The 14,101-nt window shown below is 41.3% G+C and overlaps 1 protein-coding gene across 1 annotated transcript in view; it reads left to right on the top strand.

Moving 5' to 3' along the window:
* Positions 1 to 318: 318 nt before the first annotated feature.
* nlgn1 (neuroligin 1) overlaps positions 319 to 14,101 on the top strand; it is a 401,272-nt gene continuing 387,489 nt past the window's right edge. The window contains exon 1 of the mRNA XM_037769864.1: positions 319 to 1,068. The gene's annotated coding sequence lies outside the window, so the exon portion shown is untranslated. The remainder of the gene's footprint in view (positions 1,069 to 14,101) is intronic.

The following is a 14,101-nucleotide window of genomic DNA, read 5'->3' on the forward strand; positions in this document are numbered from 1 at the left end:
CTATATACTTAGACTATAAACTGTTACCTTCATCACAATGCTCAGATGTTTTGCGGCTCTAGACAGATTTTTATTTACATTTTTGGGTTGCTGACCCCTGGTCTAAACACAGAGGGGGTCATATTCTGTACACACTGTAAAACCCTTTTGAGGCAGATTTGGAATCTTCCCCCCTAAAACAATTATTACCATCCATAATATTTTATTTTTCATTTATTCCATACGCTCCATCATTCTGTCTATTATGTTTTTAATACACCATTTATAACACCACTCTGATCTTTATTTATTTTTTTACATGACCATGCACATAGTCCATCACTTCTCCACCAGGAAGGCACACACGTGGATAAAAAAAAGTCCCACTTCCCACATGTATCTTTAAGAGCAGAGTGTATAGTGAGTGGAGGCGGGGTGGTGAGGATGAACTCATGTGGCTGTGGAGTTCCCTCCAAGGCCGCTAGGCGCGTCTCTGCTCCATGGAAGCTGCCGAAGAGAGACTGAAGGCTGAGGAGAGGAGAGCAGGAGGAGGAGGAGGAGGAGGAGAGAGCAGAGAGAGAGGACGCTGTTTTATCAGCCAAGTGCAGCCGGAATCGTGAGGAGCGGACGATGGGGGGAAAAAATCCCACTCTTGTTTCTTTTTCTCCAACATCACCGTCATTAACATGTAGACCGGTGCGTGTCCAAAGACCCGGAGCGCAATGGTCTTTTTTCCTGTCTAGGAGAATATCAATCTAATTATAGTTGTGAATAAAAAAAAAAAGAAACATTTGGATTAACTGCGGACTTGTTTTTTTGGACTAATGGGGTTTCCTTCATTTGTTTCCTTGCGTGTGTAAATGTTGGACCGCATTTTGAACCTGAGTTTCTACCCTCTGGAGGAGTGAAAAGTGCGCCAGCCTTATTTCTAACAGCTTGAGCGTCGGTATTTTTTTTTTTTTTTGAGGTTGGCTATGTGGCTTTTGGAAAGGAATGCACCTTTATCCTAACGGGACGTAACGCACAGAGGAATATTGTCTGAGGTTTGGAAAACACAAGCAGCGGATGATGGGATCCTTGCCTTAAACGGTAAATAACACATTTCATTCTGCAAAGCTCCATCACCGGGTAATAACAAGCCACTGCGCTGCCATGGGCTCATTTTCTTTAGTTCATGATACACTCGGAAGGTGGTGGAGGTGGTGGTGGTGTGTGGTGGTGATGGAGGAGAGGACAAGTTCAAGTGGATGTTGAGATAATACCTTTTTCTCCACATGACGTTATTTCTGCTTAGCGGTGAGAGGAAACTGTGCACCGGAGAGAGAGAGAGAGAGGCTGTTGGAAACGTCCCCACCGTGCACAGCAAGAAAAAGCAGCAGCTCCTCTGCTTCTCCTCCACTGTCCAGTTTTGGGGCTTCTCTCTCCCTCTGCTCTAAAGTGCATGGACGCACAGAGCTGCGCATTATTCTCTCACCCCGTCAAGATGCGCAAAAACCAGACGGGTTCGAAAAAAAAGAAAAAGACTTGCTGAAATGGCTGCGATGGTGAATTTGTTCTTCAGTGTACCCTGCTGAAGAAATGACTCAACTATCCGTCGCGTCCGTGTGCGTGCGTGTGTTCAAAAGCTTCTCTCTTAAACTGTCACTCTGCTCAGCATGATCTTCTATTAATGAGATAAAAAAAAAAAGCTTTTTTTTATTCATTCTTAATCGAAAATCTGAATGAGAAGGATGTTTGATGCTGGAATCAGATTTAAAAATAATAATAATAATAATAATAAATACTGGCGTTTATTCCCCTCTGGTTAATCAAATTAACGCAAACCCTCCTCTCAGGCTGATTGCTGGGGGTCAGGATGGAGGGGGATTGAGAAGAACAGTGTGTGTGTGTGTGTGTGTGTGTGTGCGCGCATGGTGAATGGAGTCTCTCTATCCTCTCCGATCCAGGAGGAGGAGGAGGAAGAGGAGGAGGAGGAGGAGGAGGAGGAAAGTTGCGCCCGTCGGCCGCTGCGGGGGCACCATCACCATATAAAACTGGATGAATGCGGTATTTGTGTGTGTGTGAGTGTGTGTGTCTGCGTGTGTGTGCGTGTGTGTGTGTGTGTGCGCGCGCTCCAATGACTTGCCTCACCCCCCCTACCCAAAAAAAAAAAAAGCTGAAGTATAAGAGTGTTTGGATGCTGTGATGTGGCCCTTTACCCCCATCACCTCTCACCCATAGATACAGCAGAGGACCAGGCGTTGATAGGGTGAGAAGAAGGAGCTCAGTTGCTAGAGATATTAGTCATGGCTCCAGCTATGTGGGCATTACCAAAAAAAAAAAAAATCGCCTTGCAGATGATCCTGATCAAGCCTGAGTGGTCATGCATATTTTTTTGTTACATAGAGGCTGCGGTCAGGCAGCTCCAAATATTAATGTGATCTCAGATTTTTTTACCAAAAAATCTTGTCACGGTGGGTGATGCTAGGGCTTCTACATGTGATCTGACCTTTAATGAAGTTCCCCCTCTTTCTCACTGTGTTTATTGTGGTCTCATCACATGGTGGTGGTGGTGGTGGTGGTGGTGGGGGGACTCTGTCCCAGGGGCTCTGATCTACATAGCTCAGCCCTCAAGGAAAACATCTACCCACCGCTCATCGTTGTCTTCTTTGTCGTCTTTTCTCCAATCACATATTCTGCTCTCCCCTGGTTTTACCCACATCCTCCTCTCTCCCCTCCTCTCGTCTACCATTTCTGTACATAGGAGGGAGCTAGTTTGTACATTATACGTTTCCTTGTTGACTCATGCTGTGGCCCATGTTTCAGGAGGAAAAGTGACCACTTCACTCTTTGATGACCTGTTTTGCTTTGAAGAAAGCAAAACCCTGTATGTGAAGCTGACCCTTGACATTGGAAGTATGGTTTCAACTGTTTTAGTGCAGTAAAACAGTAACTATATATACTCCATCAGTGGTTAATACCATGGAATTAGTAATCTGTCCTCTCCCAGTTCAACAAAGCAAGTGACATGTTGTGCTAGGAAGGTAGAGGGAATTTAAGAAGCCACAGTCACACGTTAGTGCTTTATTTATGACAGTATGTCCTACAAGTGTCCCAATTCAGAGGTTGCCTATACTTCCAAGGACATGGCCTACGGAGGTGTGTAGTCTTCAGAGGGTTGAAAACCTGCGTCTCCTCCTCCCAAATGTCTGCAGAAGATTCATTATGAGTCTACACCTGAAGCTCTAAACTAACAGTGCATGCAGTTGTTCATCAATTTGTTAAGTAAGTTAAGTAAGAGATGTCGGTTTACCATGAAGAGGTTTGCCCTTGAATGGCTGACAATGTGGTAAAGTATAGGGGTTTGCTCCACCACAGTTTTCAGTTTTACTTGTAATGTTTAATTTTATTAGAGGGACTACTTTGCAAATCAGCTTAATGGTAAATCCGTGCACGTGTGTAACTCCATTTCTAAAAGCATAATGTGTGTTAACATCCGGGTTTCCGCCAGTGTGTTGCAAGCCTGGCAGACAGCCGGGCCTAAGTTGACTCCCCGCCATGCAGGCTTAGTCATCGGAGAATAATGTGTTTTAAAGATGTAAACTAAAATGTGTTATACAGGTAGCGGACTCCTTTAAGGAATAACTCAGTGCGTAGGCTGTGTGCTTACGTTAGCAAGTGTAGGTGTGTGCGATCAAGAGAGCACATAGTGTTTGTTTACTAGAACGTTCATGCGTCTTTCGGGGTTACGCAACAAGACGGGCTTCAGCCAACCAGGCGGCCTGTAACGTTAGAGAGAGAGAGACACGTGTTTGATGGAGGGTGAGCATGAAGTTAGCAGTAACGCTATAGCTGTGAAGGTAGCATTGCAGTTTAATCTGTCGGTTAATAAATGCCACAACTCCCTGCTGGCCGAGTTCCCGTGTGTTCTTGCCTTGTCAGTCCCGCAGTTAGCGACAACGACGGCTCGCTCGCATCAACAGGGTTAGGTGATATTTACAGACTTCGCAGGCGGCTGTGGCTCAGAGGTCGAGCGGGTCGCCCACCTATCAGAAGGCCGGTGATTTGATCCCCGGTTCCTCCGGTCACATGACGTCGGAGTGTCCTTGAGCAAGATACTGAACACCAAACTCGCTCCTGAAGGCTGAACCATCGGTGTGTGAATGAGTATTTAGATCAGATCCTGATGGGCAAAGTTGGCTCCTTGCACGGCAGCCTCTGCCATCAGTGTATGAATGTGTGTGTGTGAATGGGTGAATGTTGACATGTAGTGTAGAGCGCTGAGTTGTTGGAAGACAAGTCCATTTACCATTAAATTTACATCTGCATATTGAGAAAGTGGCCCTGCATGCAACAGATTTTGGGGCCCTAAAGGCTGTACTCACTGCTTATACCCTCCCATTTGGGAGGGCAGGTCTTGATGACACATTATGATGTATTCAATCTTGAAATGTGGACTTGGAAAGAGCAGCCACTTAAATGGGTTAGTTACTGAGCACAGTTACACCAGAGCATCTGCACTGTATTAACTGTGTCGACAAAGCCAAGTAAAACAGTAATATTGCTCATTATTGCTTTAAAAACTGCAGTAGGCCACGTTTATAGATGAACACTTAAAGCTGAAGTAGGCAAGATTGGAGCAAATATGATTAAAAAAAGTTATTTTTATAAAACGGTCACTATATCGTGACAGTAGTACATGAAAAGGGTAACCTGAAAAAAATCATGTGCCAAACGGCATCTGCAAGATTTCACAGACCGGAGGAAAACAAGCAGTAAGAGCTGATCTGAGGTCCGCTGTCCAGCTGCCGTCTATGAGAGCCGGCTGTCAATCACTCGCGAACTCCGACCAAACGGTCAAACTAGGCAGATCAAATATGAATCAATATTATGTTACGTTAATGCCTATTTCTCTCCTCAGATGTTTTCAGAACCATCTCGTAGTGCACGGTTTAGCTGTAAAATAAGGAAATTTGAGACGCTGCGCCATTGTGAAATCTGGTGAAGGAACACTAAGTTCCGGTCCATATTTTTTAAAGGTCGAAAACAGAGCCATGAGGAGGTGCAGAAGTTTTCTCTCAGAACACTTGAATTACAATATGCTGAAAGGTTATTATGGAATTTTTGCCCAATAATGCCAAAAATATACTGCCTACTGCAGCTTTAAAGTATGATAAATAAGTAGTACATTTGGTTGAAAGATGAAGATTTTTTTTGTTAACCAAAGTTAGTTTTAGTTTAATTTTTGACGACATTGACAAAACACCTACGTTTTTTGTTCAGGTATGATGACCTGTTAGAAAGGACATATTGTGTATAATGGCATTGCATTGTTGCTTGTCAAGGCTCAGTCTAATAACTATAGTAGAAGGTTGCTGCTTTGATCCCGGCAGTGTGTTTTTCAGGGTAAAGTGGAGGTTGTGTGGTATTGAATAAATGGTGTAGAAACACTGCTGAATATACCATATTGTGTTAAGATCTAATTACACTGGGATCATGGCAACAAGGAAACAATTACAATATTTTAAATATGCATCTGTCTTTACTGAGACAGCAGAAAATAAATTAGGTATTGACAGAGATACAGAGAGGGCACAAGTGGTCGCACCCAGCTAATCTATACTTTATTTGAGGAGAAAGTGGTTCAGTTTTCCACTTTGTTTCCACTCATGTGAGTGTCGCTTCTGCTCAGGATGAGAATCAAAAAGCAGTTCTGTTTGCATATATTCAAATTAAACTGTACTATAATTTAACTTAATCTAAAATCTAACCTCAATGTGAAGGATGATACTTTAATGTGGTTATGAAATGACCCTTGTCTCTACATTAACCAAAACAAACCAATATAGGGAAGACATTGACTTTTTAGATGACTAAAGACTTATTGTTTTATTAGGTAAAGTACAGTAAATATTGACTCCGAAATAGAGTTTGATTATCACAATTATGATGCTGTTCCAAACTGAAAACAGAAATGTCTGCCAAGCATCCATTTGAATGGAAGTTGGAGGCAATGTAGTTTATGGAGTCAGATCAGTCTGGATATTAATAGATGCACACAGAAGGATTCACAAATGTGTTTTGTGATTTATATATAAATGACTCACTCCACAAAAATATTTTTCAATGCACACAAAAACAATTATCGTTTTATATAAATGTAAAAAAAATATAACACATATAACAAAATAAAGTTCATAAATATATTCCTGATGCACACACAAATATTTCTTGTTTTAAATAAATGTAATAGAAATCCACAAATATATGTATTTAAAGGTATTTGCAATTTTCATCTAAATTTGGGGATTTTATCACATTTATATACAATCTGTTGAACCTGTATTTACAAACTGCTTGTCACGTGTGAACTTCACCGCATTTGTGTGTGGGGTTTTGTGAGACTCCCCTGATGTGCACCGATCCACAAATGCATAGCTAGCTTTGGTGAAGTGGTCCAAACATTTGACTTGTGCACCCAGCTAAGTGTTGAAACAATCAAACGTGGGCAGATACATCTGTAAAGATCCACAAAATAATCCAAACAAAAAGATACAGCTACTGGATTGAAGGTTTCATCCATGATGTTGAAGGAAAGACCACCTAGCCTCAACTTTATCTGAAACCAAAAGAAAATGTTACACAGTAAACCAGACGTCATTCTGCCGACAAACACATACTATATAGATAGATTTAAAAACAACCAGGATGACAACAAATTGTGCAAAGAATGCAAGTTAGGAAAAGTTGAAAATGAATCACATTTTCTTATGTATTGTCAATACTATGGCGAGTTATGAACTTCTTATTTTAGATGTTCAAAATCCCAAAATGTTTAGGTGCTCGGATGATGACAAAATGGAATGGCTATTTAATGTTAATGCTTATAAATTGGCTATTTTTGTTTCTCAAGCTTGGAAAAAAATGTCAGGATGATTTATTTGTTTAGTATTATTTGTCATTTTTACTGTTACTCCGGTTTCTGCCTTTATCTTTTCTTTATTTTCTAAATAATAGTGTCTTGTTAGCCAACATTAGCATTAGCCAGCTGTCAAATAGCAACACGTCGGGTTCACCAAAGCTAGTAATCGGACTACTTTCCGTGTTGTCATTCACCCCGTGCATGACATAAATCATATCCCCCGTGGTTAGACGCTCATGTGATTGGCTGATAAGGAAAGAGACATCTGATTGGCAACAGATAATTCCCTGTTGAAAAAAAATGCATTTGTGGATCGGTGCACGTCAAGGGAGTCTCACAAAACCAACACACAAATGCGGTGAAGTTCATACATGACAAGCAGTTTGTAAATGCAGGTTCAACAGTTTGTATATAAATGTAACAACATCTAAATATGCTTTTAATGAAAATTGCAAATACTTTTAAATACATATATTTGTGAATTTATTTTACATTTATTTAAAACAAGAAATATTTGTGTGTGCATCAGAAATATATTTGTGAACCTTCTTTGTGGATTTTTTTTACATTTCTATACAACAATAACTGTTTTTGTGTGCATTAAACATTTTTGTGGAGAGAGTCATATATATATAAATCACAAAATACATTTGTGAATCCTTCTGTGTGCATTAATTAATATTGAGACTGATCTGACTCCATAGTAGTTCAAAAGCCCTGAACATTTTTAAATAATGAAGTTCAGTTCTCAGTTTACCCAAAGTTCTGGTGTTCCATTGGGTCCAGTTTGTTCAGGCTGGTGTGAATATTGTCATTGGAATCCTGGTGATGATAAAAAATGGACCGATGATATGATTATGAAATATTATATGATGGATATGTATATATCCACCACCATCGTACTGTGGGGCCGGCCACATCATTTCCTTTGCTCTGCTTCTAGCTGTCACTCTTTATGACAGGTGTGGTTAATGGGGATTCTGATCTGCCAGGTTCATCATCACTTTGAATTATTCAATAAATGTGTGTCTTTATACATTTTACATCTTTATTCATGAGGTATACACCTCAAGATTAGTATTCAAAGGTTTTTTTGTTTTCTTGGTGGTGTTGATGATGTAATTCATTATGTGTTTCATTCATGTACATTCAACCTGTTCTCACTCCCAACTCAGTGGCCCCTCTGCGTCTGATATCGATGCACCTTTTGGTGTCTGTGTGAGACGCACGGGGCTTTCAACTAACTCCAATGTAAACCCATCTGCTTCATTATTAGACAGTCGGAGCAACCGACGAAGTATAAAGAGAGAGAAAGTCTGCATAGGGGAGGAGGTCGGGGTGGATGGTTGTGTCAAACAAACACAGGACTTTCACCCGGGAGAAACCAAGTCAACGTTGACTTATTTTATCGTAGTTTTGTTACATTGCTTATGTAGCCTATTTAATTCCAGTTACGTAACAAGCATACTTATTTTAGACCAAAACCACGGTCTTTTCCTAAACCTAACCAAGTAAACCTAGAAACTAAGTAAACCTAGAAACTAAGGCCCTGTTCACACCTGGTATTAACATGCGTCCTCAGTGATCCGATCACAAGTGGACAGCTTTAAGTACGTCTGTTCAAACCTGGCATTAGAATGCGTCTCCACATGCATCTCCAGTGGCCCCTTATGATCCAGTCTCACTTCCCCGCCCCATATGCAAATAAACACGTAGTAAACACACGGCTAATACAGCAGCCGTTGTGACGTAATATTACATGAATGTCAGTAGTGATATCCTACATATTCGTTAATTCTGGTACATTTTATTAACATAAAAATAACAGGTTATTGTACCGGCGGTCCCCGGGGACCTCCATGTCGCCGGCACCGCTGCTTTTGCCAGACAGCAGCGGGGTACAGCGCTCCAGAGAGCGGGGAGGACAGAGAACTCGGGTGTCAGCTCCGCGCAAAGCAGCGGAACAAAAACACCGACACATCTCTGACAGTATGATAATAATGCACTTCGCGTGCCCAGTCTGATAGTCTAGAGATAATAATAATAATATAAACAAGTTATATTTTAATAAAATACAGTTGTACCGACAGGAGACAGTGGAGCACAGAGGCCGTTTCCATGCTGACAAGCTCCCGTGTCTGCCTGTTTATTCACCTGGGGGGCGCGGTGATCCCGTGGATCCCAGCTGGACATCAGATGAGTAGGCGGTCCTTAACATGGCCCAGGACGCATTTGCGTACACACTGCTTAAAGAATGTGGTCATATGTGGCCCAGACCACCTCTGAATGTGGTCTGAAAGATCCGATCTCAATGCGTCCTCAATGCACCTTGAGTGTGTTCACACCTATACTTAAGGCTGTCCAGTTGTGATCCGATCACTGAAGATGCACGTTAATACCAAGTGTGAACAGGGCCTTAGTAAACCTACGTTGGAAGTTTATTTTGAAAAGTCACTGTATACATGTAATGAGCGAGTGGTGTGGTACAGCACACTAAGGGGAATAAAAAGTTAGTTAGGGTTAGGGTTAGGGTTTTTTAGTTGTCATAAGGTTAATTCTTTATTTGGCTTTTTAATAGATGTTCATACTGAACAGGGGTGAGCTAAGATGGAGTATCCTTCTCAAGGACATTTCTGTTATGCAAATTGAACCTTTGATTGTTTCGTTTGTGGAACTGTATATTGTGATTTGCCATGTGATCATCTTAGTTGTTTTTACCGTCCAGTGTCTACCATTTGTCGCAGGACACTTTAACAAATCAATCATGTGTTTGGAGAGATCCAAGAGTCACAGATATTGTTGGAAAATTACCTTTACCTTCAGTATAAACCAACTCTTGTCTCACGGAGTGGAAAAATATGGGTGTTGTAATTCTAACGAACTGTCCATTTAAAGAGAGCAAGAGAGGTATAAGTCGTCAGAGTCGATTATACAGATTATGCTGTATGTTTCCATGCAGATCACAACCTCATCCTGTGGTTATTACAGCTAGAAAAAGCTTCTATTTGCAATTGGATGCTTTGCATAGAGGGGGGACCTGCAGAACAATAGCAACAGAAACAGAAACAGTCCCTTAAGAAACAAATCACAGCCATTCTCCTGCTTTGATAGTCACGCTAAAATTATGCTCCAACATTTTTTTTGGCAGCACCTGGGCTGTAGCTGGTGCACGTAACTGCTCTGCTCACGCTGTTTCTTTTAATTATCACAATGTTTTAATTACATAGAATGGAAATAAAACAACTTGCTTGTAATTTAAAAATGCAAATGAGTTTTGTTTTATTTTTGGAAAGAAAACAGGCCGTGTCCAAATGTATGACACAAAAATGCAAGTCATTGGAAGCAATAATGCACATAGACGTCAGGGCAACATGTAACAGGGGAGGCACGATTTCCACTAACGGGCACATCCAAATAAAGAATTCAGTTCAAGGGAAGGTTGCTATTCCTGCTCAAATAAAATAGACCACAGGGTGAACTGATACCTGTATGTTATCAGGGATGATAGACAGATGTGATAAGAAACACGGCAAGCGGCAGAGAAGATAGAATACTATTTTGTACTAACTATTTCAGCGTGGTAACCTTGTCTATCACAGGTTGCTGCCGAAAACATCTCCATTATTGAGAATCCAACTCGGCCGCCGGGTTTTTTTAATGGTGGGAGGGTTTTTGTCTATTACACATAGAGTAACACAGTATCTGTGTGGACTCGCTCCTGGCAACTGCAAACTTGTCACCTGCTCTGTGTATAGCCACTTTTGTGCTCGCTGATGCAGATTGGTAACCGCCAGATAAGGCTAACCATTGGTGATTAGCCTTATCTGGTAAAGGAAAGGGGAGAAATTAGGATGAGGTGGGGGATATATGGAACAGAATGCCCTGAGATGATTTTTTTACCTTGGCTTGGGATGGGCATTTCTTCCTCTTATATACTGCTATGCTGTAATATTTGTAGATCCCCTTTGCAGTGTGAACATCAGAGACATGGCTGGTAGCAGTAGATTATTTGATCAGTTGGAGGTACAGTGCAGAGGTTTAGTGTCACAATGCATAAACGCTCCTTCTAAGAATCAAATCAGTATTGGCTTAGCAAAGAATTGATTCTGTGTTGTTTCTGAGAATTTCATCAGGGCTGGTTTCAGTGGAGCTTTTTAGTGTTACATTTATAATGTTGAAAACAAACTAGCCTTTCTTTAAAGGGAGATGTATCACGCTCATTTCCAGGTTCATACTTGTGTTTCTACCAGAACATGTCTACATGCTTTACCATTCCGCCCTCTTTTTTAGAAGGGTAGAGGTGGGGGACAGGGGATGTTCAGGGGTAGATTTTGACTATTTGGAGATTTCTGCAAGAATTGCATTTTTCGACGATTGGATGGCGAGCACTTCTGTTCTGGAAATTAGTCTTTAGTTTGAGGCTGTAAAGTTTCATGAGGCTGTGATTATCCTAGAGGTCACCACAGGTCATTTTATACAGTGAGGACAAGTTTAAAAAAATTGTCTCACTAAATGGCTACTATGGGGACTAACATCATCACACATGAACTCAAGTTGGGCTCATTGGATCCACAAGAGTCTCAGCTTTACAGTGATACCCAATTTATTTAATTCAAGACTGTTTAGGGACCCCAGTATGCAGAAATATTCACATATAAATTCATAAAGACTGATGGGTACCCATAAACCCATTTTCATTCCTATATCATGAGATCAGAGGTCAAGGGACCCCTTTGAAAATCGCCATGCCTGTTTTTCCTCGCCAAAATTTAGCAGAACTTCGTAGCGTTATTTAGTGAGCTTCCCAACAAGCTAGCATGACATGGTTGGTACCAATGGATTCCTAAGGTTTTTCTAGTTTCAAGTGATATCAGTATATACCTTGAAAACTGAGCCCACTACACCCTCCGATAGATAGAATAGCGGCCGGGCCCGGAGTTTTAATCCGTTGAGATGAGCAGTCAGTGGGCAAATCGCAGATTGCTGAAGAGAAAGGGATGCCTGACAGTAAGGAACGCCGCCTAATATATTGTTGGGTCTGCACGTATTCAGGTCCTGATTGGCGCGTGATTGGAGGAGAGTATTACCAATAAAGTCCAGTAGAGGGCGGCGCCTCGGTGAGTTAGAACAGACATTGCCATCTTATTCTTTTGTCTTTGTTTTTTACCATGGTATTGAATTGTGTATCAAGAATCATGGAATTTCACTTTTTATTTGTGGACACTACTAAATTTCTGCCATCGTGACATCCCTATAAACCTCAACGGCACATTGCTGGTGTCTAGCCTGTATTCAGCTATATGATAACCAAGCAAGCACAAATACAGCAAAGGGACACAGTGTTATGACGAGTGACCTATTGGACTGTAATTTAGTCGTGCTTATGATTAGCTTGTCACCAAATTCATCTGCCCTAGCTCTTGTTATTGGGTTATGAGAGCATTTGGCTGTCATGCTGTGATGACTGAGTACGGAATATAGTGCCATGGTGAAAGCTATGAATCACTGGCTGTGGTTACATGAGGGTTTTTTTCCCTTCCAAATGTAATCACTGTGATTGACAATTCCACATTGAAGGATTAACATGTGTGCTAAATAACACAATCTGATATTTTGTCCAGTTTACATGCTACAGAGTATGAAAGTGAGTGACTCGCCACAACAACCTTTATAGCAGCAGTGGCCAAGTAATAACACCTGCACTCACTTTTTGCATTTCAATGATTGAAGAATATACCTGTATAGTGTTGATGGGGAGCCAGTTTGTCTAATACACAAGGAGATGATGCCCCCCCCCTCTCCCCAACCTTCTGTGTCTTGTGTCCGTCCCTGAGGATGTCGCTTTTAAAGGCTTCGAATCTTTTCACACATTTGTGTCAGCTGAAAGCTCACCTGAGGATCACGGAGCTGAAAAGAACAGACTGTGCTGGCAGGCTGATAGGGCTGTTAATGTTACATGGCCAGAGAGTGTCACTCTGTGTGTGTGTGTGTGTGTGTGTGTGTGTGTGTGTGTGTGTGTTTACATGGCCAGGGAGTGTGACTGTGTATGTGTGTGTTGATGTGTCTATGTGCATGTGCAGGCAAGCATTACCAGGACTAGGGGTTCCTGAAAAACAAAGAGTACAAGTAGAGCAGCATTAATAGACTGCTTTGCCTCTATGAGACCAAGCTGCCAAGTCTTCTCTTCTTTCTTTCTCTTACATTTTTAGCCCACATTTAGCCACACAACATCTGTGATGTCCGGTGAGGATAAAGAAAAACCAGGATGAGTTGTTTTTTTTCAGTTTGTTTGGTGCCACTGTTTTGCTTTTGTTTCAACGTCCTCTTAAAGTGTCAGTAGGCAGTATATTTTTTGGCATCACTGGGCAAAAATTCCATAATAACCTTTCAGCATATGGTAATTCAAGTGTTCTGAGAGATAACTAGACTTCTGCACCTCCTCATGGCTCTGTTTTCAGGCTTTAAGAAACTCTAGCCCGGGATGGGAGACTTTGACCAATCACAGGTCATTTCATTGAGAGAGTGTTCCTATTGGCTGTGCTCTGGTCATGTGACCAGAACTTGGCGTTCCTTTAACAGGTTTTACAATGGCAGCCGCGTCACAAACTTTCTAATTTTACAGCTAAACCGTGCACTACAAGATGATTCTGAAAACATTTGACGAGAGAAATAGGCATTACAGTAACATAATATTGATTCATATTTGATCAGCGCTGCCTAGTTTGACCGTTTGGTTGGAGTTTGCGAGTGATTGACAGCCAACTCTCATCGACGGCAGCTGGACAGCAGACCTCAGATCAGCTCTTAATGCTTGTTTTACTCCGGTCTGTGAAATCCTGCAGATGCTGTTAGGAGCACCAGAGGACACAGAGGAACATGATTTTTTTCAGGTTACCTGTTTCATGTATTACTGTCACGATATAGCGACCGTTTTATAAAAATAACTTTTATTATTCATATTTGCTACAATCTCGCCTACTTCAGCTTTAAGTACACGTGCATATTGGATCAGAAAAAATGCCCCAAAAAAATAATGATAACAAAGCAAAACGTCGGTGGTTCTTTTCTGTACGGTATAACATTCCTCTACATTGTAATAAAATCCATTTTGATGTTAAAACTATGTTTCTTTAGGGGCCAAACTCTGCTTGTTTGTTGAAGCAACAGACCGCTTCAGGGGGATATAATGTTAAACTCAAATCACATTTAGAGACTGTTGGC

Source organism: Sebastes umbrosus, chromosome 5 (assembly GCF_015220745.1).
Source record: "Sebastes umbrosus isolate fSebUmb1 chromosome 5, fSebUmb1.pri, whole genome shotgun sequence".
NCBI classification, from domain to species: domain Eukaryota; kingdom Metazoa; phylum Chordata; class Actinopteri; order Perciformes; family Sebastidae; genus Sebastes; species Sebastes umbrosus.